This window comes from Orcinus orca, chromosome 11, assembly GCF_937001465.1.
Source record: "Orcinus orca chromosome 11, mOrcOrc1.1, whole genome shotgun sequence".
NCBI lineage: Eukaryota > Metazoa > Chordata > Mammalia > Artiodactyla > Delphinidae > Orcinus > Orcinus orca.
In genome coordinates this window covers 49423520-49449936 of record NC_064569.1, presented here as the reverse complement: position 1 = coordinate 49449936, position 26417 = coordinate 49423520, and the positions used below count along the sequence as shown (strand labels likewise).

Here is a 26417-nt window from a genome sequence, read left to right as displayed (position 1 = left end):
ACGGGCCATGTAGGATCTTCCCGGACCGGGGCACGAACCCGTGTCCCCTGCATCGGCAGGCGGACTCTCAACCACAGCGCCACCAGGGAAGCCCCATGTAATTTTTATAAAAACTAATTGTAGTCAAATTAGTTTTTTCATTTATGGCTTTTCATTTGGAAGCATACTTAGAAAGAATTTCCTTATTTCAAGATCGTAAATTTTTTTTCACATGGTTTCTTCTAGCTCTTTTATAATCTATTACTATTTGAGTCTTTGATCAATCTGGAATTTTTCTTATTTTAAAATGGGAAATATGAATCAAATTTTGTTATTTTCCATAAGGCTACTCCAATAGCATTTATTAAGTAATCATCTTTCTCTTAATGACTCAAAACATCTACCTTTTTTTTCTTTGTCCACTCTGTGTGGCTTGTGGGGATCTCAGTTCCCTGACCAGGGACTGAACCTGGGCCACGGCAGTAAAAGAGCCGAATCCTAACCACTGGACCACCAGGGAACTCCCCTTCATGACTCAAAACGTTTAAATTCTCATTTTATTTTATCTGTTTCTGGACACTCTAGTCTATTTCTTCTATCTGTTGGTTTATTATTATGCTATACCACACTGTTTTAATTAACTAGTTGGTTACTTTTTTAAATACTCTTTTTCAGAAATGTATTGGCTATTACTTATTTTTTAAACTTAAATTTTTGTTTAAAAATTGTGGTAAAATGTACATAACATAAAAATCACTATTCTGACCATTTTTAAGTGTATAATATAGTGAAGCTAAGCACATTTCCATTGTTGTGCAAACATCAACACCATCCACCTCCAGGAATCTTCCCAAACTGAAACTTTGTACTCATTAAACAATAACTCTCCATTCCTCCCTTCTCTCAGTTGCTGGCAACCATGATTCTACTTTCTGTCTCTATAATTTGACTACTCTAAGTATCACATGTAGGTGGAATCATATAATATTTGACTTTTTGTTTCTGGCTTATTTCACTTAGCATAATGCCCTTAAGATTCAAACATTTTGTAGCATGTGTCAGAATTTCCTTCCTTTTAAAAGGCTGAGTAATATATAATGATACATTATTATTGTCATATATTAACTTTCTGTACCATTCATCTGTTGATGAACACTTGGGTTGCTTTTACCTTTTGGCTATTGTGAATAATGCTGCATGAGCATGGGTGTACAAATACCTGTCTGAGTCCCCACTTTCATCTCTGTTGGGTATATACCCAGTAGTGGAATTACTAAATCGGATGGTAACTCTATTTCATCTTTTTGAGGAACAACTATACTGTTTTTTGATGAAAAACTATACTGTTTTTGACAGTGGCTGCATCATTTTGTATTCCCTTTTCACTCTGTTGATAGTGTCCTTTGCTCCACAAATTTTACAGTTTTGATGAAGTCCACTTTATCTTTTTGTTTTCTTTTGTTACCTGTGTTTTTGGTGTCATATCCAAGAAATCATTGTCAAATCCAACGTCATGAAGGTTTCCCCCTATGTTTTCTTCTAAAGATTCTATAGTTTTAGCTCTTAATCCATTTTGAGTTAGTTTTTGTATGTGGTGTAGGGTGAGAGTCCAACTTTTTGTGTGTGGATATCCAGTTCTTCCAATACCACTTGTTGAAAAGATTGTCTTTTCCTGATTATGGTCTTGGTACCCTTGTCAAAAAGCATTTGATCACATATTATTTGTTTATGTTTTATATATAAAATTTAGAATCAGCTTGCTAATGGAAGAATCCTGTTAGTATTTTTTTAAATTGAGGTATAATTGACATACAACATTATTTTAGTTTCAGATGTACAACATAATTGTTTGATATTTGTATATATTACAAAATGATCAGCACAATAATTCTAGTCAACATTTGTCAACCATACGTAGTTACAGAATTTTTTTCCTTGTAGTGAGAACTTTTAAGATTAACTCTCTCAGGAACTTTCAAATTGCAATACAATATTATTAACTATAGTCACCATGTTGTACAGTACATCCCGTGACTTAATTGATTTTATAATTGAAAGTTTGTATCTTTGACTCCCTTCACTCATTTTGCCCACTCCCCATCCCCCACCTCTGTCAGCCATTTTTTCTGTATAGCTGTCCTGTTAATATTCTTATTGGGATTGCACTGAATTTATACATTAATTTAAGGAGAATTTATATCTTAATAATGTTGAGTCTTTCTAACGAAGGATATGGTATGCTTCTTCATTTGTTTAAGTCTTCTTTTGTGTCCTTTAATATTATTTTAAAAGTCTTTATATAAATGTCACATACTTTTTTACTTAATAAAATCTTAGCTGTTTTATCCTTTTTTATTGTTATAAGTGAGCTTCTTTCTTAATATTTTTAAACCAATCACAGTATGTGTATATGAATTCCTCTGTTTTCAGTTCATGGAGAAAATATGAATATATATATTAATTTCATGGTGAAATGCGTGGGTCACAATTTTTACTTATCCTTCAGCAATATTTTCTGGAGAATGTTCTTCATAAGTTTTCCGTATTTATTTACTCTGGTAGAATCTTTGTACAGATCTTGTGCTGGTTCTTTATTGATTACTCATTTTGAAGGAGGTAAGTTTTTGCTGGACGAGGTACGTGTGGGTGGCTCATGTTGGGAAGGAGCCAGAGCTGTGTTGAGGCTAGCTGGAATTTCCTTATGATCTAGAATTTGTGTGTGTGTGTGCGCGTGTTTGTGTTTTAAAGCCTTTACTTCTCCCCAGTCAATGGAGATAGGCATGTATATCCAATGGAATAGAGGTTTTCACAATGCAATGTCTCTCTTCACCCTTCTGTCACAGACACAGACCACTTCCTAATATGTCTTGCTTGTTTTAACCCTTATTTAGCCCCACTGCATCTTTTTATTGGACTTAAACTCTTTGTTTAACATGGTTTAGGAATCTTTACTCTGGAAGTCTCCAACTTAGGGATTTGTAAGAGTTTTTATATATTTTGGATAATAGCTCTTTGTTGCTTATGTGTTGAAAATATATTCTTTCCTCTTGCTATACTATTAAAAATATTTTCATGGGCTTCCCTGGTGGCGCAGTGGTTGAGAGTCCTCCTGCCAATGCAGGCGACACGGGTTCGTGCCCTGGTCCGGGAGGATCCCGTGTGCCGCGGAGCGTCTGGGCCCGTGAGCCATGGCCGCTGAGCCTGCGCGTCTGGAGCCTGTGCTCCGCAAAGGGAGAGGCCACAACAGTGAGAGGCCCGCGTACCAAAAAAAAAAAAAAAAAAAAAAAAAAAAAAAAATATATATATATATATATATTTTCAGTAATTTCCAAATCTTTTTAAAGATAGCATAGGTAACTTCTGGTTATAATATATAATAGCAATACATGTATATCATAGAAAATTGGAAAATACAGAGAAGTATAATAAAGAAAATAAAAATGACCTATATTTTAACTACTCAGAGATGATTACTTTTTAAAATATTTTGTTTCATTTCTTCCAGGCATCTCTCTTTCTCTTTCTTTTTAAAAAATAGACTTTAGTTTTTAGAGTAGTGTTAGGTTTACAGCAAGATTGAATGGAAGGTACAGAGATTTCCCATGTACTCCCTACCCCTACACATACATAGCTTCCCCCACTATCAACATTCCTTACCAGAGTGGTACATTTGTTACAACCTTCATTGACACATCATTATCATCCAAAGTTCATAGTTCAAATTAAGATCCACTCTTGGTTTTGCATATTCTATGGGTTTTGACAAATGTATAATGACATGTATTCACCATTATAGTATCATACAGACTAGTAGCACTGGCCTAAAAATCCTTTGTGCTGGGGCTTCCCTGGTGGCGCAGTGGTTGAGAGTCCGCCTGCCGATGCAGGAGACACGGGTTCGTGCCCTGGTCCGGGAGGATCCCGTGTGCCGCGCAGCGGCTGGGCCCGTGAGCCATGGCCGCTGAGCCTGCGCGTCTGGAACCTGTGCTCCACAGGGGGAGAGGCCACAACGTGAGAGGCCCGCATACCGCAAAAAAAAAAAAAAAAAAAAATCCTTTGTGCTTTGTCTATTCATCCCTCCCCCCAATAATCCTTGGCAACCATGGATCTTTGTACAGTCTATATAGTTTTGCCTTTTCCAGAATATCATATAGTTGGAATCGTACAGTATTTGGCCTTTTCAGATTGGCTTCTTTCACTTAATAATATGCATTTAAGCATTTAATATGCTTCTTCCATGCATTTTCACAGCTTGGTAACTCATTTCCTTTTAGCACTGAATAATATTCCATTATCTGGATGGACAACAGTTTATCCTTTCACCTACAGAAGAATATCTTCATTTCTCCCAAATTTCGGCAGTTATGAATAAAGCTACTATAAACATCTGCAGGTTTTTGTGTGGACATATGTTTTCAACTCGTTTGAGTAAATATCAAGAAGCATGATTGCTGGATCACATGCTAAGAGAATATTTAGTTTTATAAGAAATGGCCAGACTGTCTTCCAAAGTGGTTGTACCATTTTGTATTCCCACCAGCAATGAATGAGAGTTCCTGTTGCTTCACATCCTCATTGGCATTTGGTGGTGTCAGTGTTTTGGACCTGTCATTCTACTAAGTGTGTAGCAGTATCTCATTGCTGTTTTAATCAGATATTTTTCAAAATCTTTTAGTTCTTATGTTTAGTTTCTCAACTTGTTAAATTGTATTTTCTTCCTTTTCACTAATTGGCTTAATGTTGTAATTTCTTTTCAAAATAATTATTAGTGTTTTTCTTTATTGTATTTATATTTTTCCTCGTAGTTTATTTGCACTGCTTACTTTCACATGACTTATACTTTGTTTTGTTTTTGTTTTTGTTTCTTGCAGTATGCGGGCCTCTCACTGTTGTGGCCTCTCCCGTTGTGGAGCACAGGCTCCGGACGCACAGGCTCAGCGGCCATGGCTCACGGGCCCAGCCGCTCCGCGGCATGTGGGATCTTCCCGGACCGGGGCGCGAACCCGTGTCCCCTGCGTCGGCAGGCGGACTCTCAACCACTGCGCCACCAGGGAAGCCCATGACTTATACTTTGTTCTAGTACTTTTTTTTTCGTTCCAGTAGTTTGTTTCTGTCTCTCATTAGGTTCTGCCTTTAGTAAAGGCATTCTCAACAGTTTTTTAAAATGACACTTCAGTAATTTAGCTGTTTAATAATACTCCATAGTTTTGTTTTAGATTTTTTCACTTTCTGAAACTTAACAGGTATTTTCTGTTTCCATCTCACATTCTCTTTGATCACTAGGTTAAAAAAAAATTCCCAAATCCATAGGTTAGCTTGTTGAGTAAACCCTGTGACAGAATGAGATTTTGTGTTGTGTTTTAAAGTTAATATGTTAGAATAATTTAATTTAGCAAGTTATTCAAGGAGGAAGACTCACTGATACAATTCTAATTTAATAGAAGAAGGCACAGTTTTATGTACAGGGTAGGTGGGTCATTTATAATAAGAGCAGTAAGGTTATATTTAGTGATTTAATTGTCGTAAGTTTAGTGAACAAATTCAACCCCTTATGACAAATATTGCTTACAACTTTAAGTGAAAAAAATTTTTGTTAGCAAATAAATCTCTTATAAAAAATATATGTCTTTTCAAAGTTTCAAGTCAACAGTCCTAAAAATTTTACTATTAGAACTAACTTCTGAATATTTTAGAATAACTCTGTCCTTGGTATACAGAAATTCAGGTTTATATTGGTTTAGACTAAGTGTAGATTTAGTTTATTTTGTGGTTACTGTTTGTAGATAGTCTCTAGTCCTCTCTTGTATCTACCAATGCTTTGCATTCGCCAAAGCACTTGTGTTAGCAACGTCTTCAAGTTTTCTATTAAATACAAGTAAAATTGTGACCTGAGGTTTCACTTAAATTTTAACTAAACCTAATTTCTTCATTTCACACTTCAAATAACCAAATTAATTTCTTTTAGGTCTATATTTGAACTCCTATAAATCAACCAAGTTTTTGTTTTTAGAGCTGGAGCGTATTTTTATTCATCGATTTACAGAGGTATAATATTAATAAGAGGGACTTTTAAATTGGGTCTTTTCAAAAATATTTTTCCATAAAAATGTTTTATTTTGCTATACTCACCTTGACATATTCATTAATAAAATATTATTTTGTCCTCATCTTTTCTCATGTAGTCCAAATCACAGTTTTCATATACTGACATTTTAATCTCATCATTTCAAATCCCAAATGCCAAAATGTCTAGCTACTTTGCAAGTGTGATATTATTGAATGTCCTATGTAAATGTGTAACTGCTTGAAAAAAAATGTCCTTCAGGATATCTTTGGTAAATAGATGTTATCTACTCTGATTATTATTGCTTTATTGACTTTGTGACTTACAATGAGGTATCAACAAAATGTAAAAGAGAAGGAAAATAAGTGGCTAGGAATAACATTATATCTAATAATACTTGAAATATCTATTTGGCTTATAGATTTAAGAGTGTACATAAAGATAATACTACTATATTTTAGAAATAGATCAGTGCTTGACATATTATAGGTGCTAAATAAATATTTATTAAGTGAATGAGTAAAATTCAGAATTTTCACAGGAGGTAAAAACAAGTACAGTTTGGGTTAAATGTTTGGTTTCTTTGCTGAATAGCAAATGGTAGTGTTTTTCTGGGATAATATCCTCCATTTTAGTAACTGGTAAGTGAAAGGCTATGCAACTGACTACATAGCTTTTCAAGGAATGGGGAAGATGTGTTTATCAAACATGAGGAGGGGAGTCTCTTTTACCTTTCCTTTACCTCCCTCTCTTCCTTTCTCCCACTCTTTTTCTTTATAAATTAGAAATCAATTCAATTCAGATTTATTTAGAAAAATCCAGAAGTAAAGCTTCTTTATTCTCCTTCCCCACTTTCACCTAACTGAGTAGAATTTTGGTACGTGTATCTTAGGTAAGTTTTCCTGGGGAGAAAGATTCTTAGATGCACATTTGTTTGCCAGAAATTTATTGAAGAATGTCCTTGAGATTGATATCCATGGGGGATCAAAGGAAGTAAGAATGGCAAGAGGGAGGAGTTGAGCTGTGATTCAGTTGTGACAATGGCCTCAGCCATCTCAAGGGGAGCTCTGGAACTAGTATGGCCCTTCAGAGGTGTTCTACTTTGAAGGAAGTGCTGAGCTTTTATACCCTTGTATCTGGACTAGACATTGGAGGTAGGTGGAACCCAGGAAAGAGGTTTGATCTTGGCCAGATAGCTCTCTTGAACTGACTTAGGAGAGGTCTGGCAGAACCCACCTATAATGAGCAGTTCTGGCCCACTGGTCACTTGATCTCCCATGGTCAGGCCTCTGTCTCTACCAAGGTCCAGTAGCATTCCAGAGACCTTTTATAATTTTTTAAAATGCTGTATAACTCACTACTACAGATGGCACAGTTTGATCAGAACCCTAAGGATGTACATTTGGGAGCTTGTCATAAACTCCACATGATATATTTTCCCATCCCTGATACCTTGAATACTGAAGGATCTGCCAAATCATATGGTCCAAGCACTCAACCTGGACCTGCTGCAAGTCTCCTTCCCGCTTTGAGTCTCACTCACACTTTCATGGCACCTGTAAAGTGCATCAGAGCAGTATTTACTAATGTGTAATATGTTACTTGCAGAACCAAAAGACAAATACAGGGCATTATGCTTCCTTCTTTGTGCAGGGAGAGACAAGATGCAATAATTTGTTCCTTAGTTTAGAAAGAATGTCATGACTTGTCCCAGAACACCAGACTCCTACATATTACTTATATGGAATTTTCCTGAATTTTCATATAGTTTAACTCCCACTTTAAAAAAAAAATTTATTTATTTTTTTAACATCTTTATTGGAGTATAATAACTCCCACTTTTTGGAACACATATGTTATACCAAGGCCTATTATATGTGTGCAACATTTTTTTTTTTGTATGCAACTTCTTGCTCATCCAGTCTGATTAGCAAGGTATCATCAATAAAGTGAACCAGTGCCATGTCTTGCCAAATGACCAGTTCAGATCTTTATGACTATATTATGTCAGAGGGCAAAAGAATTAATCTAGTTCTGGTTAAGACTGTAAATAAATACACACATTTGCTTCAATTGAATTCAAACGATTTCTCATCTTTCCAGTAGGGATGGGAAATGACATGTTCATCAGATCAATGATAGTATACCATGCACCCAAGGCCATGGTAATCTGTTCTAGCAAAGAGATCACATCTGGCATAGCAACTGCAATTGGGGTTGCTTTCTAATTGAGATTGCCTTACTTTCCTGTCATTCTCCAAGATACATCTTTTTTTTTTTTTTTTTTTTTGTAAAGTCCAGGCTGGTTAATGAAATGGGGATATGATGAGAACCAGCAACCATGCATCCTGAAGGTCTTTAATGGTGGCACTAGTCTCTGCTACTCCCCTCAACTCCCAACCAGGGATAAAATACTTAAAAAAACTATAATCTTGATGAAGGTGGTTTGAAGCTGCATAGGTCTTATCCCACAGTCCAAGGAACCAATATGGAGGTTCTGCTAATTACCAAATATGTTCATAATAATTATACCCTTAGGAAGAGGAGAGGGGACAAATAGGCACTGGAGCGCTCTGTGGACCCACTGTTAGCAGAGGAATTTGACAAGACTGGATTTTTTACTTCACCCCCATATTCTGGTACTCTAACAGGGGGAACATAATGATGTTTCAGTGTCAACTCAAACCCTGTGTCTAAAAGCCCTTGAAATGTTTGGGTATTTTCTTTGTTGACTAAATGGTCTTAGGTCAGGTCCCTTTGGGGAAGAATGGTTGAGAAAATTGTTAACCTATTCACTTGCCATGGTGATACAGGTCCTTGGGACTCGCTCTTTCAGTGGGTGAAACTTGCCAGTCTTCATAATTATATAAGTTTATTTAAGGCTCACCACAATCCCTGTAATTAAAATAGCTGATATTATATAGGTGCCCTGTCTCAACAGATAAGTTTCAGGGAATTTAGATCTCACAAACAGTAAGTTGCAAAACCTATGTTTGTACCAATATCTTTTTTGTTTGTGAAAGTGTTCTTTTTCTTAAGCCAAATACCATCCTGGAGAGGCTGTGGCTACAATAAATTTACCCAGAGCAAGATTATATTCAGATAATTCTTTGTATCTGAAAAGCAAAGCTGAAAGGCAAAAGAATAGGTGAAAATGTCAGTACTTCCCTAGGCTGTGGTATGTGTTTGTAAATTTGTCATTCTTGTATCCTATGAAATGAAATGAAAAAATCCTAACCTTTTTCCACTTCAGGATATTCTCACTGTTAGGGCAACTACTGAGAAGTGAAAACTTGAATGACCTAGGTATGGTATAACAGTGATTGTTTTGGTGACTGAATATCAGCATGCTATTAATAAATACTTTATGAAAAAAAGACATCAATACTTAGAAAGTTTCAGTGTCCTATGCGAATATACAAAGGTATCTTATGCAGAAATGATTTAGCTTTTTAGTAACCTCTCTTAGATGTGTTCCACAACTTCCTTCCTTTTCTAGACATGCCCCCTTTTTGCCTTGAATCAGGAGAGTGAGTCTCAGCATTGCTGAAGGGGTATGAGTGAACATTCTTGTCTTGTTCCTGATCTTAAAGGCTTTTAACTTTTCACCATTGAGTATGATGTTGTCTGTGGGCTTGTCACATATGGTCTTTATTATGTTGAGGTACATTCCATTTATACCTAATTTTTTGAGAGTTTTTATCATGAAAGAATGCTGACTTTTGTCAAATGCTTTTTCTGCTTCTATTGAGATGATCTTATAATTTTTGTCCTGTATTCTGTTAATGCGATGCATCATATTCATTGATATGCTTATGTTGTGCCATCCTTGCATCTCAGGGATAAATCCACCTTGATTATGGTGTATGATCCTTTTAATATGCTGTTGAATTTGGTTTGCTTGTTTTTTTTTGTTGTTGGGGACTTTTGCATCTATATTTATCAGGGATATTGACCTGTAATTTCTTTTCTTGTAGTGTCTTTTTCTGGCTTTGGTATCAGGGTAATGCTGGCCTCTTATGAATTTAAAGTGTTCCCTCCTCTTCAATTTTTTGGGAAGATTTTGAGAAGATTTGGTATTAATTCTTCTTTAATGTTTGGTAGAATTCACTAGTGAAGCCATCTTTTCTTTGTTCTTAGCTGCCCCCAGGTGTTCTAACTATGGTAGTTGCTTCAGCACACTGAATGAATGAAGTGAGACAGAAGTAAATCTCTTGGGCAGTTCCCTGGAAGGCTGCAGATGCTGGATGGGCATGTCACTCATTCTTTCCCCTGAGGAAGAAATTGCAGGCTGAGTGATCTCAGCCCTGAACTGGGTGGCTTGAGGGAGGGGCTGACATGAATAAAGTGAAACCACTTTATTTTCTTGATTTTGTGCTCTTTTGGGGTGTTGCAAATTCTTAATTGGATTCTGAAAGCCTTATGAAGGTATTTTGGCCCAAGTATTGTTTTATCGATGTCTCTGTCAGGGGGACAAGAGGTGAGACTTTCTTTCCACCACTTTGTTGATGTCACTCATATGTCTAAGTCAGCCCTTCTTAACTGGGGGCTCCTGGGTGGTTCAGGGGATCACCAGACTCCTTGAAACAGTTCATTAAATTTTAGAAGTATGTTCTTTCATCAGGTTCTTATTCATTCCCCTAAGTGTTAAGAGTCCAAAAGGTGTTTACATTCTGGTAGTGGTATCAACTGGGAACTTGATTCAGCATCTCTTTGTTTAATGTTTTTTTTTTTCTGAACTTTTTATTTTGGTACACAGGTCTGGGAACCTAATTTCCATTTTAATCATTGTTTCCATGGAATGGGGACATTCTGAATTTCAAATAACATATAAAGTCTTGAAAGACATCCCATTGTAAGTTGAAGCTACCTAGAGTTGAGGTAAAGAATAACTGATTTTAAAGGATTTCAGAGACTGATAGCATTTTTATTCTCTGGCTTGGATTATAAATCCTAAAAGACCAGACGATGTATATTTAAAAAGCCCTGTACTACACAAAGGAGTACCTAATAGCAACTTTTACTTTTAATAATTATTAAACAAATTGAACTTACATTGTTCAAGTATTCATACTGAAAACTATGCAGATTGTTTATAAACAGATTACAACCAGGGATTTCTCCCCTGAATTCTAAGTATGACTTAGAACTCTTTTATTCTTTCTCTTGTTGGGAAGGGGGAAATATCGCCCTCTACCTCTCTTGAGTTCTTGTGGCTGGACTAATAATAAAATGAACACAAGACAGATTAACAGGAGAAAAAGAAACACATTTTAATTCGTGTGTAGGGAGGTCTCATAAAAATGGGACCTAAGAAGTGGACAAAGCGGGAAGCTTTTATTCTTTTTAGACAAAGAAACAATACATTTGTAAAGAACAGGACAGGACAAAGAAATGTAGCCTTTGGGTACTTAATTAGTGAAGATTCTAAACCGAGTTTGGGCTTGGGGTAGTAAGTTAAAGAAGTAACAAGGTTTGTTTACACAGGCTTCTTGGTCCTGAATTCCCTTCTCTGGTGATAAGAGTGTCCTTCTACTACCAGATGCAGGGAGTGCACCCTTCACATGAGAGATTTATTTTCTGCTTGGGGAGGCAGAGAGGAGGGTTAAATCGTCCCTCTTGTATCAGCTCTTTCTTAAGTAACTTTAATTCAAAATAATTAATATGCCATTGAAGCACATTTTGGGGCAGTCTTCTCTGGGTTCCAAGAGTTCCCTGCTCTGAAACTTCCCTGGAAGTTTTACATATTAAAAGTTGAGCTGGTATGTTTTTCCATCTCATTGAACCAGTCTCTCAGTCTTGACAATAAGCCAGTTCACTTAGACTCATTTGAGTAGGTGGGTTCCAAAAGTTAAACCTATGGTTCAAGCAATCGTGTATTTAACAAGTATGTCAATGGAAACAAAAGAAAAACAGAGATTAATGATTGGAGCAGATTATAAACCAGTTTCTGAGCCCAGAGTCCAGTCAGTCAAAAAGATTTCTAGATATTAGGGTTGAAGCATCTTTTACAGTTTGAAATGTCTCTGATGATGTCATCAATAAACTTTCTGAATGGCTCCTGCAGCAATAGGCATGAAGATTGTGACAATTTCTCCGAAGTTTATATCAAGTCACCTAGCTTCAGTTTGCAGGCCTTCAGGGAAAAGGGCAGTTTTAATTCTCAATGATTTCAAATGAAAAAAGGTTAGGAGAAATTTGGAAATGTTAGTTTGGAGAGTCATAGTCAGATGTTAGAGGAAACTAGAATAATTCGGGATCCAGTTCAGTTTACAGGTAAATAACAAAAACCTCAAAGACAGTAGTTAACAGAACTAGAATCTGGTATCTAAAGTATATATTACAATTTCTGCTGAAACATATTTTTTTCTCTCTACAATTACCCCCATTTTTACCAAAGATAGCCAAATTAAGATTAATTTATTTGCAAAATAACTCTAGTTTCAATAAACTTGGCCTAGTTATTCATATAATTACAGCAAGAATAGTGATTGGACCATATAGGCTTTTTTTTTTTTTTTTTTGCTGTACACGGGCCTCTCACCGCTGTGGCCTCTCCCGTCGCGGAGCACAGGCCCCGGACGCGCAGGCTCAGCAGCCATGGCTTACGCGCCCAGCCACTCCGCGGCACATGGGATCCTCCCGGACCAGGGCACGAACCCGCGTCCCCTGCGACGGCAGGCGGACTCCCAACCACTGCGCCACCAGGGAAGCCCCACATAGGCTTTTAAAAATCTGCTTTGTCAGAACTTTAGAAGGAATCTCAGATTGAACTTTTAATAGCCTCTCAAAACTAAGAAGCCAAGCCAAATATCAATATTTGCCATCAGACGTTGTTTGCAACATGTATAGATTTGGGTTAATTCCTCTCTTCTCAAGGTCCCCCAAATGTTTTGAGGATTCTGTACCTGTCAGGAAGTGAAATTTCTTACTCACCTGGAAAGACTGCTGGGAACCCTGTAAACAAAGCACCAGGCTGTTTTTCCAAGGGGCTTTATTGGCTCCATAAAGTCAACCTTAGTTCCTTAAAGCTGTCTGGTCATATCTGAGTCTAGGCATGTATCTCTCAAATATGACATTCCAGTCAAAGCTTTGGTAATATAATCAATGGTTCCAGTTGTGTCCTGTTATAAGGACAACAGATTCTTATTGAACATATGCAAATAACTATATTGTCAAGAAAATAAGAATACTCACTGAGAGTTTCTGAATTCTGGAGGAATCAAATAGAGAAAAACAGATAAATGTTTTGATTTTGCTTACAAAGGTATAATTTACAAAATTGCTCCTCAAATCTGGAGAAGTAAAACATTTAAAAAATCAGTGATGTCGCAAAAAAATCATAAAAAATTATAATCATCTTCCTCAGTTCATTTAGTCCCATGTAATTAATTCTTGTTCTCCTTAATCTTTTGTCAGAAATTTTATGAAGGCATCAGTTTCTCCATTAGGGCTCTGTAAATTCTTACCCAGTTCAGTGGTTTTATTTGAAAGACATCAGAAACTTGTATTCTATAGTACTTGTTAGATTCCTTTCCATGCAGTTCTTTGAAGATAAAACATATTTGCAGGAAACTTTTGTAAAAATATGAGTAAGACAATAACTGTCTGTAAACGATAAAAAACTTAAAAATAGCTATTATTAAAGATCTGATTCATTATAATGGAATTGAGAGGAAATTTAGTTATCTCTGTGACACACATTTTAAGATAATAACTAGAATTATGACTGGTAACATTATACTAGGGCATATCCAAATTTTAGAAATTTCATATATTTTCTAGAACATTTATATTAATAACATTTATTCATACAATATAACCTAAGAAGGCTTATCATCATCTATTTGACAATGCTTCCTATGTAATTTAATAAATATGAAATTTTACAAATAAGCCTAATTAATTTAATATCTCCCTTTTATAAGAAAAGAAAATAAATCTTTCGAGGCATTCTAGGGACCTTTAGAAAACCCCAAAGTTACTTCCAGGTCATTTAAGTCTTCATTTAGAATTTTATTTTTGGAAAATTTATTTTTGGGAAATTTGTCAAAAATATCAAAAGTTTTAAAAACACTTGGTTAAGTAGGATCAGAGGTCACTATGAAGCAATACTTAGTTATACTTTTAATCAAAGTGACAAAGACTTCACAGGCAAATAGAGAAGTTAAATAGTTATAAAAAGCCCTAGCTCTTTTTTTGCCGTACGCGGGCCTCTCACTGTTGAGGCCTCTCCCATTGTGGAGCACAGGCTCCGGACGCGCAGGCTCAGTGGCCATGGCTCACGGACCCAGCCGCTCCGCGGCATGTGGGATCTTCCTGGACCGGGACACGAACCCGTGTCCCCTGCATCGGCAGGGGGACTCTCAACCACTGCGCCACCAGGGAAGACCCCTAGCTCTTTTAATATTGAAAAAATTCAGTTTCTTTCCTTTTCTTCTAAATAATCAAAGACCTGTTAAAGACAAAATATAGAATTTTTGTTTTTCTAGACAGATTATATTAAAGGTAAAGAAAACCTTTGTCTACAATTTTTTATTAAAACCAGACTAATAATCTAAGAAAACGTTGTCCTTTTCACAGACAGAAAAATCAAATTTTAATTTTGTACCAGCTTACTTTCGATATTAAGATTTATTTACTTAAATTCATTTCAGTCTTAGCCAGTCCTTACCACAGATAAAATTCCTTTAGAAAGATTCCTTTTTTTCCCACAAACCTTTTACAATTTTCCATGTCCATTTTATTTATCACTTGTTTTCTTTCCCATTTAGAAATAAGCAGCTTTAGGACAAAATCACTTTCTTTTTCCTTAACAAAAACATCTCCATACCTTATAGCTTTTCTTACCCCAAAACACATCTTACCTCACTTATTGTTTCTGGTAGCTTTAGCCACATGTGTTGATTAGAATTCTTAATCCTTTGAAATCTTAATTTTTTTAGTGAAAATAAAGAAGTAAACAATTGTGAACTGTATTAACATTTTGTGGCTTGGCAAACTTATAAATATATTTTATAATTTCTAGAAACATATGCTATTTCATAGTACAGTCTTTCAATAAAGCATAAGATATATTTACTAATAAACCCAAACTTATTTAGTTTCTGTAATAGAGGTCAAAAGTAGGTAAACTTAGACTTGTTTAGCAATAAATGTTTCATATTTTATCTTATTTGGAAATGATGTAGACATTCAGTGAATCCCCATCATTTAATTTAACTTTGCAAAACTCTAAGGGTATAAATTACCAAAGAGATTTAGGAAACAATTTAAATAGACATATCATAAAATAATTATTGTTAAAAATTTTATCTAAAACTCTTATCTCATTTACGTCTATTTAAGTCATTTGTTTTTAATGGTCATACTTAGATTACTCATGACAATTTTATGAGACACTGAAGCAATTAGTCATTACCTTAAGTTTTTTTGTTGTTGTTGTTGACAAACTGCAACAGAGACTACATGACACCATTTGACTAGTATACCCAGGTAGAACAAAAGTTGTTTATCTGCATTGTATTTAATGTTGATAACTCTGAAGACATACCTGTATTAATTAAGCCAACAAGGTTAAAGTTAGCTTTTATTCACCAAAGATTATTCTAGATCACGTGAACTCGAAAAATATTTGTGTTAGTCTTTATTATACTTTTGAGAATTTTAATAAAAGCACTTGTTTGTTTAGGTCAAAGAAATAGAGCTCTTTTACAAATTAATCTTGTCAAATCATCTGATGGTAGAAAAATACCATATCTACAATGTACACATATAGACATGTAGACAGGCACAACCAGAGATCTCATAGTTTTCATTTTAAAACTTTAGCCATGAATCAGGTACAATACAAAACTCACTATTTTATAAATAACAGTTGGAATAAATGAAGTTCACTTACTCAGATGGCTTAAGTCTTTTATTATTTGTGGAGAATACTTTTATTTTAATTTATTTTTTATTGAAGTATAGTTGAATTACAATGTTGTGTTAATTACTGTTATACAGCAAAGTGACTCAGCTATACATATATATACATTCTTTTTCATATTTGTTTCCATTATGGTTTATCACAGAATGTTTAATATAGTTCCCTGTGCTATACAGTAGAACCTTGTTGTTTATCCATTCTATATATATACCAGTTTGCATCTGCTAATCCCAAACTCCCACTCCTAGCCTCTCCCACCCCCCACCCCCTTGGAAACCATCAGTCTATTCTCTATGTCTCTGATTTTGTTTCTGTTTCATACATAGGTTCATTTGTGTCATATTTTAGATTCCACATATAAGTGATATTATGTGGTATTTGTCTTTCTCTTTCTGACTTACTTCCCTTAATATGATAATCTCTAGTTGTATCCATGTTGCTGCAAATGGCATTATTTCATTCTTTTTTATGGCTGAGTAGTATTCCATTGGATATATGTACCACATCTTCTTTATCCATTCATCTGTCAACTATAGGTTGTTTCCATATCTTGGCTATTGTGAATAGTGCTGCTATGAAGATAGGGGTGCATGTATCTTTTTGAATTATAGTTTTATCTGGATATATGCCCGGGAGTGGGATTGCTGGATCATATGGTAATTCTCTTTTTAGTTTTTCTGAGGCACCTCCATACTGTTTTCCACAGTGGCTGCACCAACTTACATTCCCACCAACAGGGTAGGAGGGTTCCCTTTGTGGAGAATACTTTTAAGATATATATTTGCCCTTGACAAGCAATTATAAGGAGGTTGTGATTTGTTAGAGTTTGAGCAAGAGAATCCTTTTAACAGTTTGTATTTAAAAAGTCCTCTTTCCTTTTGTTTTGTTTTGTTTGTTTCAGGTTCTACCAATTGAGCTAATCTGGCTCAGTCTCAGGCAATGTGGACTGTGTTTACATTTCAAAGATGTGATAAGATTTATGACTTTAAGGGACAGAGAAAGAAAATACAAGCTTTCTCCTAGGAGTTTTGGAATATATTTTCTATTATAAGCTTAGGGTAGTTATTATTATAAAAAATTTTTTAAAATATGGGACAGTTTTGCTCCAATATCCTGATCTTTTATAATATCAACAAGCATTTTGAGAGGAATAGGTGAAGTTTTGGGATTGGTAAAGATAAGTGGGCCTTGACTTGTTTCTAGAGTTGCATTTCTGATTTTGTAGAGATTTGTAAGACAAAGACAGTTGTTTCTAATAGCCCTTGAATATTGGCTTCCAGATAATCTATTTCTTTTCTTTTCTTTTTTAAGAAGAGGAATTTATGTTGGATCTTTAAATCTAATTTTTGTTTTTTTCAGAATAAGGGATTCCCGAAGGCTAGCCATTATACTTTTTTTCCCTTTCAATTTGATCCTCCTGAAAGTACTAATATGACAGCTGTATATAATATGCAGCTCAATATCAAAAAAAAACCCCAACCCAACCAAAAAATGGGCAGAAGATCGAAATAGACATTTCTCCAAAGAAGACATACAGATGGCCAAAAAGCACATGAGAAGATGCTCATAATTATTAGAGAAGTGCTAATCCAAACTACAATGAGGTATCACCTCACACCAGTTAGAATGGACATCGTCAGAAAATGTACAAACAGCAAATGCTGGAAAGGGTGTGGAGAAAAGGCAACCCTCCTACACTGTTGGTGGGAATGTAAACTGGTATAGCCACTATGGAGAACAGTATGGAAGTTCCTTAAAAAACTAAAATGGAGCTACCATATGATCCAGCAATCCCACTCCTGGGCATATATCTGGAGAAAACCATAATTCAAAAACTTACATGCATCCCAGTGTTCACTGCAACACTGTTTACAATAGCCAGGACATTGAAGCAATGTAAATGTCCATCAACAGAGGAATAGATAAAAAAGATGTGGTGCATATATACAATGGTATATTACTCAGCCATAAAAAAGAATGAAATAATGCCATTTGTAGCAACATGGGTGAACCTAGAGATTATCATACTGAGTGAAGTCAGACAGAGAAAGACAAATATCATATGATATCACTTATATGTAGTACCTAAACAAAGATGCAGATGAACTTATTTACAAAACAGAAACAGATTTACAGACTTAGAAAACAAGTTTATGGTTACCAAAGGGGAAAGGGCTGGGGAAGAGGGATAAATTAGGAGCTTGGGATTAACAGGTACACACTACTATATATGAAATAGATAAACAATAAGGTCCTAATGTATAGCATAGGGAACTATATTCAGTATCTTATAATAGAAAAGAATCTGAAAAAAATATATATAACAATCACTTTGCTGTACACCTGAAACTAACATGACATTGTAAATAAACTATACTTCAATTAAAACAAAAGAAAATCAGAGACCGTATCTGGGAGGAAAAGGATCCCCAGGAGTCACTAAGTCCAACCAACTAGCTCTACAAATATTTTCTCCTGCTCATCTAAAATTAGAGAGAGAGAGAAAAGGGACTCTCACCACTTTGCTTCCACCAGACCTTGCAGGCATTCCGTAAGATATCTTACCTTTTACCACTTTTGTCAGACGTCTCATGTTCTCTCAGCTGCAGAAGTCTCAGGGTGGGAAGTGGGGAGTCCACCTAGCCTCCTGATGGCTTACTTACTGTCCAGGAGGGAAAAATTTGCCCCTCTACCCCTCATGAGTTCTTGTGGTCAGACTAATAATAAAATGGACACAAGACAGGTTAACAGGAGAAAAAGAAACACATTTTAATTTATGTGTTTGGAGGTCTCATAGATATAGGACCTAAGAAGTGGCCAAAGCAGGAAGCTTTTATACTTTTTAGACAAAGAAACAATACATTTGTGAAGAGTGGACAGGACAAAGAAACGTAGCCTTTGGGTGCTTAATCAGTGAAGAATCTAAACAGAGTTTGGGCTTAGGGTAGTAAATTAAAGAAGTAACAAGGTTTGTTTACGCAGGCTTCTTGGCCCCAAATTCCCTATCTCTGGTGATAAGCGTGTCCTACTTCCAGATGCAGGGAGTGCACCTGTCATTTGAGAGGTTTATTTCCTGCTTTAGGGAGACAGAAAGGAGAGTCAAACTGTCCCTCTTGCATTGGCTCTTAAGTAACTTTAATTCAATATAATCAATATGCCATTGAGGCACATTTGAGGGCAGCCTATCCTGGGCTCTAACACACTCCACTACTTCTCCAACTGTGCTCCTTATCCTAGTGAGGAGGGATTGAGGGATGTGTTGTATACTAGCAGTTGCCTGGTGTAAATCTAGAAGAGAAGACAGACATTTATAGTGGCTTCTGGGTATAAATTGATTCAGAGACAGGGGCTAAAATAAAATTTGTGGCCTCAAAACTTCCTAGGTTGCCAGTATAAATTATACTTATACAGTTATTTCACAGCCTTTAATATAATTATTTCCACCAAAGAGAACAAAATATGTTACTTGAGGCTTCCCTTTTATATAATTTCATAGTTGCATTTTTTTTTAGAACTAGAATATAAGGCAAAAACTTCACGTTTCAATCATTTGTTTGGGCTTATTTTCAGGCATCTTCAGGAGCTCTGATATTAAAGTTTTAATCATTTGTACATATTTTTTTTTACCTTGGAATTTACATCTCTTGGACTCAGTTGGTTAAGTGTGTTTTTTATTCTCCTTAAAGTAACACAATAGTTGAGAAACCTATTGCGTCAGCACAGGTGCAATTTATTTTCTTCTCTTGAGAACTGGATTACAACTTTGATAATTTAGAATGCCAAATGAATAAGGAAGAAAGATTTTTCAAATATTTCATTTTTATTAGAAATTTTTTTGGTGGTAGAGCATATTACAACCTCAATTATTCTAACAGGTGTTTTAAAGGAAAGCAATTCTATCTGCCAAGGAGAAAAGAATCAATGTTTAGAGAATGGTTATTAAGCACAGAGGAGTAGAGTGACTTTTCCTCCAGGTATGTCAGCGAACTTGGATAGGCTCAGCTTTGACACCTTGTCAACTTGCAAAACATCTAATGGTGGCTTGAGCCACAGGGGTTAATTGAATTATGGTCGTTAACAATATTTATTGCTTGACTACTGGCTTCATACAATTTGGTGATTTTTTGCGAAGTTAGTCATTAATAATAAAGTGACTTAATAAAGCACAAAGCTTTGGGAAGTATTTACTTTGCAGTGTAAACTGGAAAAGTTATCCCTATGATTGTCCTTTATAATTGCCCTGTTTACTCACTTGTATTAGCTATGCTTTGTCAGTGGGAGAGAAAGGACTTACAGTAAAGAAGCCAAGAATTTTGAATAGTCCTGGTACATTTATAAAAATGCTTTCTATCCCACACATGGAAACTAATTAAAATGTTGAGAGCTACTGGTCCAATCTACAACATTGTATATTTGTGCACTGTGTTGGGGCCAACACCCTAGTAGAGCTAGGATTTCACAGCCGAGGTTGACCCAGAGAGCCCAAGCAGAAAACCTGAATAATTATGAAATAAGACATATTACCATTAAAAATTCTTTCCTTTTCTTACTCAGAGTTCTATGGCTATTTTTCTAGTTTTAAAATTTAAACTATACGCCACCTCTAAAATTCACTCCTCTTTGCTATTCATGTAATTGGATTAATGAGCTATTAGCTTCATTTGTAGTGATGTTATCATTTTGCTCTTTTAGACTTTCTTGAAAGGGCAGGTGCTATCTACGTACAATTAAGTGTGTAGTAAATCCACTTAGATGATGATGATGTTCTAACATTAGTCTTCATAGATCTCTTGCTGCATGTTGTTTCCTTGTGTTTGTCATTAAGACTCGAGGGAACTTGATTTCTGTTTCCCATCGGTTGTCAGGCTAGAGATTTCGTTGAATACCTCCAATATTGGCAAGTCCACTAATTCTTTTTGTAGCTCATTACACTGTCTAATTAACCTGTACATTAAAGTATGTTAAAAATGTGTTAAAAACAATTTACCTCCTCTTATTTTTGACTGCTTCTTTACATACGATTAAATTTTATTATCTCATTTCCTTTTATTCCATTTTTTCTAGGATTTTGGAACAGGCATATCTTCACTTACACTATTTAAATTCTTCATTTAAAAAATATTGGTTTCTCATTTTCATGTGCTTCTTTCTGTTGTGGGAGTGTCTTCTAAATGTACAATCTTTACCATTGAAAGACTTCAGAACCTCTCTCATGATTTATTTTTGCTGCGGTAAAGCAGACAGTATGTACTATCATGCCTGTCTGTAGAAACATCAGCACCTGCCTGCAGTTGCTCTGTTTTGACACTGGATGGCTGAAATGCATAGTGAAGTTTCTTGAAACACTTAAACCTTTGCAGGCAATATTTTGATCATGTTGGGTGACAGAAGTCATTTTATATTATACTAAAAATAGGAGAAAATTTTGTACAGAAATCCAAAGAGAGTTTGAATGCAGGAATTTCAGGGTTTGCACTTGAGCTTTGTGGAAATAATTGAATCAGAACAATATGTAAAGTGAAAAGAACAATGGACTAATAACTAGGAGACAAGTTCTTATTAATGCTCTTGGGACAGATCTAATTGTAATTCTGGCTGCTCTCACTTTTTAACTGAATTTTTGGGCAATTTACTTAATCTCTGAGCCTTAGTGTGTAAGTCATAAAATAAGATAATATCTGTTTTATAGAACTATTATGAGAAGAAAGAAATGTTAGTTTCTTTTCTTTCCCATTTCTGAGTAAAAACTTGTAAACCTTATCCTCTACTTAGCTTCAGTGAAAAATAACCTTTGATGCATGGTCAATTTGTTCAGTGGATTTTGCTCTCCTCCCCCCTATTCTTAGCTACATTCTGTGGATGAAAACTATGGATTATTAATATCTAGTTGGCAAGTAATACAGGGAAATGGGACTTTGAGCTAAAGACTAGGAAGACCAGGCTCTTAAGCATGGTACTAAAACTGACTTTCATCTTGGTTTGTACCTTCAGAATGTACCTTGTTGTGTGGAATCTTTGGTTCCCTGATAAAGTGAGAGTCTGTCTGCTTCCACAACCTTGCAATGGGGAAGTGGGGGAGGAAAGAGGGCAAAAAGGGAATGAGAGGCCAAAAGCAATCTAGTTAATCCAATAAACCAGGCAGGAAGAATGAGGATTAGAAGAAACATTGATTACCCATGATTACTACAAGCATGATAAAATCAAGAGAGAAAATCTGGAGCCGGTAGTATTGTCATGAGGCTGTGTATCACACCTCAGGTAGAGACTGAAGTACAATTAGGTCTTGGTAACTTATGAAAATCTTATGAATGAAGACAGCCAATGACTTAAATGAGGTAAAGTTGTTAAAGACCCTGGACTTCCTACCCCAAACCACTGGAAATTTTAATTTCTGATGGAGGAAGGGAGCAGTTTAGTAAGACCACATTCTTTTTTCTTTTTTTTTTTTTTGCGGTACGCAGACCTCTCACTGCTGTGGCCTCTCCCGTTGTGGAGCACAGGCTCTGGACGCGCAGGCTCAGCGGCCATGGCTCATGGGCCCAGCCGCTCCGTGGCATGTGGGATCTTCCCAGACCGGGGCACGAACCCGAGTCCCCTGCATTGGCAGGTGGACTCTCAACCACTGCGTCAGCAGGGAAGCCCAAGACCACATTCTTAATCCTGATGATCCTGCCCTCTAACCTAGACTGCTGAGACTGGTGTATTCACTACATGGATCATTAATTTCTCAGAGATCTGGAATGTGTCAGTCTCTGCCTAACCCTAACCCCATGCTAGCTGTTCATAATGATTTTATAGCTACTTACTTGCTTCCTATTTAGTTCTAGAAATCATTAGGTCTCAGCCTACCACGATATTAATAGCTTCTTTCTACTAACAGGTAGTATCTATAAATAGTTTCTTACTACCTTATGCTACAGAACTAACATGCCCCGAAAGCCAATATTCATAGAACCCATGTTAGCCCATAAATAAACAGAATGGGTACAAATTAAGTGCAATCAATAAATAGTTTTACTTTTCTTCCATTGCTTTGATGACTCAGGCCACTACCTTTTGTGATACCCACTTGGTCCATGGAACTAGTATGTCTTTGGCCCATGAAATAGTAGATTTGCCTCTTCACTATCAGATGACCCTCTTTTTTGGTCTGCTGTCCTTGGTCACTTCAGCTAGCCTCCTACCTTTAGATTTTTCACACAAGGAGCAGGCACTTTTCTCTAATTTCACATTTTCCCCCAAACTATTGGGAAAAAAATGTTAGATTCTCCTAAGGGCTCTTTTTCACCCTGGTCTCTGCAACTCAGCAAGCATCTGGCCAAGGAGTGAGACCAAGATTACCCAACTCACCTCATCCCTCCCTATGCACGACCTCAGGTTCACAAGGAATGAGGATGTCTAGACACTAGAGACCTGGGCTCAACACCAGTATCTAAGCTGTCACAGGGAAGGGCTTATACTGGATGCAGCACGAAGCTGATACCAGCTCTCTTTCTTACCTAGCTACTCTGGCAGTGTGGGCACACCTTGGGGAAAATGTCTATGTGCTTTTAACTTAAGTTGCTCACCCAGAGATGGGTCTTCTACAGTCTAGGGCTATTTTTCTTTGGTCTTGGACTGAGTATAACATTGTGGAGAAGTGAAACTTTCCCTGTACTCAAGGAATCACTGCAGTTCAGCTGTTGGAGCAAATTGAACTTCAGTTACTATTCTGAAGTGGGGCTTAGTGCGAAAATGTGCATAGAAGCAGCTGAATGTAAGAAATAGAAACAGGCAGGTGGAGCTCTGGAGGTCAGCAGGACAAGATAGACCTTAAGGAGTGCATCTGAGCTCCTGTCTCTGGTGTGTGTGCAGGTGCAGTAATGAAGAAGGCTAATTTTATAAACCATGTCAGCATTCTTCAAGAGTGCCCGTAGCCACTTGGGACTCTAGTGTCTAGATGCATGTAATGCTTGTGATCAGCAAGATGGAGGCCTAAAGTCATTATTGGATAATAAAATAAATGTGACCATACATTGCTCCACAGTCTTGTGAATCGAGATATATTAGTTGCTCATCCATTCATGTCTGTAGCTTTCGTAGATGAAACAAAGATGAACATGACTGTGTACCTTCAAGAGGGATATAGTCTAATGTAGGATAATCTATTAAAAATGACTCAATTACAACACAATGTGTTAAGTGTTAAGATAGAGGGATCTCAGGTGTTTGGGAGCACAGAGGAGAAATGGTTAATATAGTGGATTAAGGGAATTATGGATGATTTTTTAGAGAAGATTACCCTTGTCCTGAGTCTTAATGAATGAGTTGGAGTTAACCAAGTAGAGATTGTTTGCAGATGTGGTGAGGTGGTGCCCAGGGTTTCAGTCAAGTCCATTTGGGAAGCCATTATAGTAGGTTTTACTCATCTCAATTCTCTGGAGTATGATAAAAAAATCAGGAAGTAAACAAAGTCTCTAAATAACCGAAATAGATGCTATCAGGTCTGTGTACGAAAGATGATATAATCACTGTCACGTAAAAGTGGCTAGTGATTTCTAGCTTAACAAGTCGAACTTTTACAATACTATTGATAAATCTGAATTGTAAATTAAAGCCCTGAGATTAATGCAATGGTTAATGTGGAAAGTATGTTAAATGTTGGAACATTTGTGCTTTCTAGTGAAACAGAGAATTACAGAAACATGTTGCATTGTATTGGTGAAAGGTGTTGGATGGACTATTTCTTTTAAATTGATAATGGGAACAGTCCAGGGACTCAATAATCTGAACAAACATCTTGTTCTTACCCAAGACAGGTGTCCTTTAATCTATAATGGGAATACTCTGCTGTGCACAGGTCAGTCCATAAAACGCTTGGTGGGTTAAGATACTGTGCAAGATGATAGCTTTCTGGAATAGCTATCATGCTAGATTGCAAAAATGAAAGCAAATACTTTTTCCCCCATACCAGGTTCTTTAATGTACCAGGTTTTTGTAGCTCTACTGATTAAGAAATGGAGTCTTTCTTCACTCCTTGAATCTGGGCTGGTCTGATGAACTGCTTAGCCAAGGAGACTGTAGCAAACATCATGTGAGCAGAGACTTGGAAAGTGCTTGGGTATTGAGGCTTCCCCTATTGCTACTCTTGGAAGCCTGTGATTGCCACCATGTAAACAGCTAGTGTACCCTGTTAGATGATAAGGGACTAGCAGCTTAGTTACTCTCAAATACTCCAGCTTACAGTCAGCTTATAGTGAGGCACTATAGTGCCAGTTGACCACAGGTACACAAGTAAGCTCAGCTGAGTTCAGAGGAACTGCCCAGCTGACTAGCTGAGCTCAACCCGTAATTGCCAATCCCACAGAAATGTGAACTAAATCAATGCTTGTTCTTTAAACCACTAAGTTTTGGAGTGATTTGTTGCATTTGCCTCACTACTCCATATAGGGCAGTTTTCCTACCTCAGTTACTTTCTCCTATGGCTCTGTGGAGTAATTCTCTTGGTTTATCATCATGGTTTCAGTCTGCTCACTTGACCAATTTGGTTTCCTGATTACTGACCATAATGTATTTATAGAGTATTTATTGTGTATTAGGTACTATGCTAGGTGATGGGGATTCTACAAGTTAATAACGTACACATGCCACCTTAGGTTATGTGAAAGGGATCCTGTGCTTCCTTCTGTTTACCTAATTACATGAAAACAAAAGTGAGTGAGGGAGACATTACTGAAAAAGGTATCAGTAGAATGAGGTGGTTAGGACCAAATAAACAAAACAAGAGGAGACAAGGAAGAATGAACGGCACTCCTCTTCACTTACACACTAGGAATCAGAATTTTTTTGTTCATTTGTTTTAATATCCTAGACCCTGGCTGAGTGCTGAGGGGAGCTGGTGCTAATTTTTCTTCTCTCTTTCCCATGAATAACTTCTTTCTATTCTTATTAATGGACCCACATTCTTTAGCTAAGTTTTTTCTATATCCAGGTCCAAATGATTTTTATTTCCCTGTAATATAGAAGATAGCCTATTTTAGTGGTGGTTCTGGGGAGGGTAGAAAAAAAATATCAAAGCCAAAACCAAACCAAAAACTGGTTTTGGATTCAGGTGGAGCCATCTGGCTTGATTCCCAGCTCTTCCACTTAATCACGGGTGAAATTGTCTCAATGTTTTTCATGTGTAAAATCTTTTTCATGTGTAAAATGGGGTTATATCAGGTACTTTATGGCATGTTGTGAGGACTTGAGATAAGAATTAGAGATAATATAGAAAGCCTCCAGCAAGCTTATAGTGCCCCAAAGTGATGTTTCAGTGAGCTCTCAGAACATGAAGAGCTATGCTCCCGGTTACTGTCAGTGAAGTTCTGCATTCCAAGTAATTATTTTTTACTGTTTATATGGGAGGAGGCAGGCGGTTTAAATAAACAGAAGATAAGAAGTATCATCTCAAGATTTCTATTA

The 26417-nt window shown here is 36.4% G+C and overlaps 1 protein-coding gene and 1 non-coding gene across 2 annotated transcripts in view; both read right to left on the bottom strand.

Annotated features, from left to right (window-relative positions):
• Window positions 1-26417, bottom strand: part of USP15 (ubiquitin specific peptidase 15) — a 692408-nt gene that overhangs the window by 153606 nt on the left and 512385 nt on the right. The window lies entirely within an intron of this gene.
• On the bottom strand, window positions 428-499 carry TRNAK-UUU (transfer RNA lysine (anticodon UUU)). The gene has a single exon. It is a non-coding gene; the product is annotated as a tRNA-Lys (tRNA).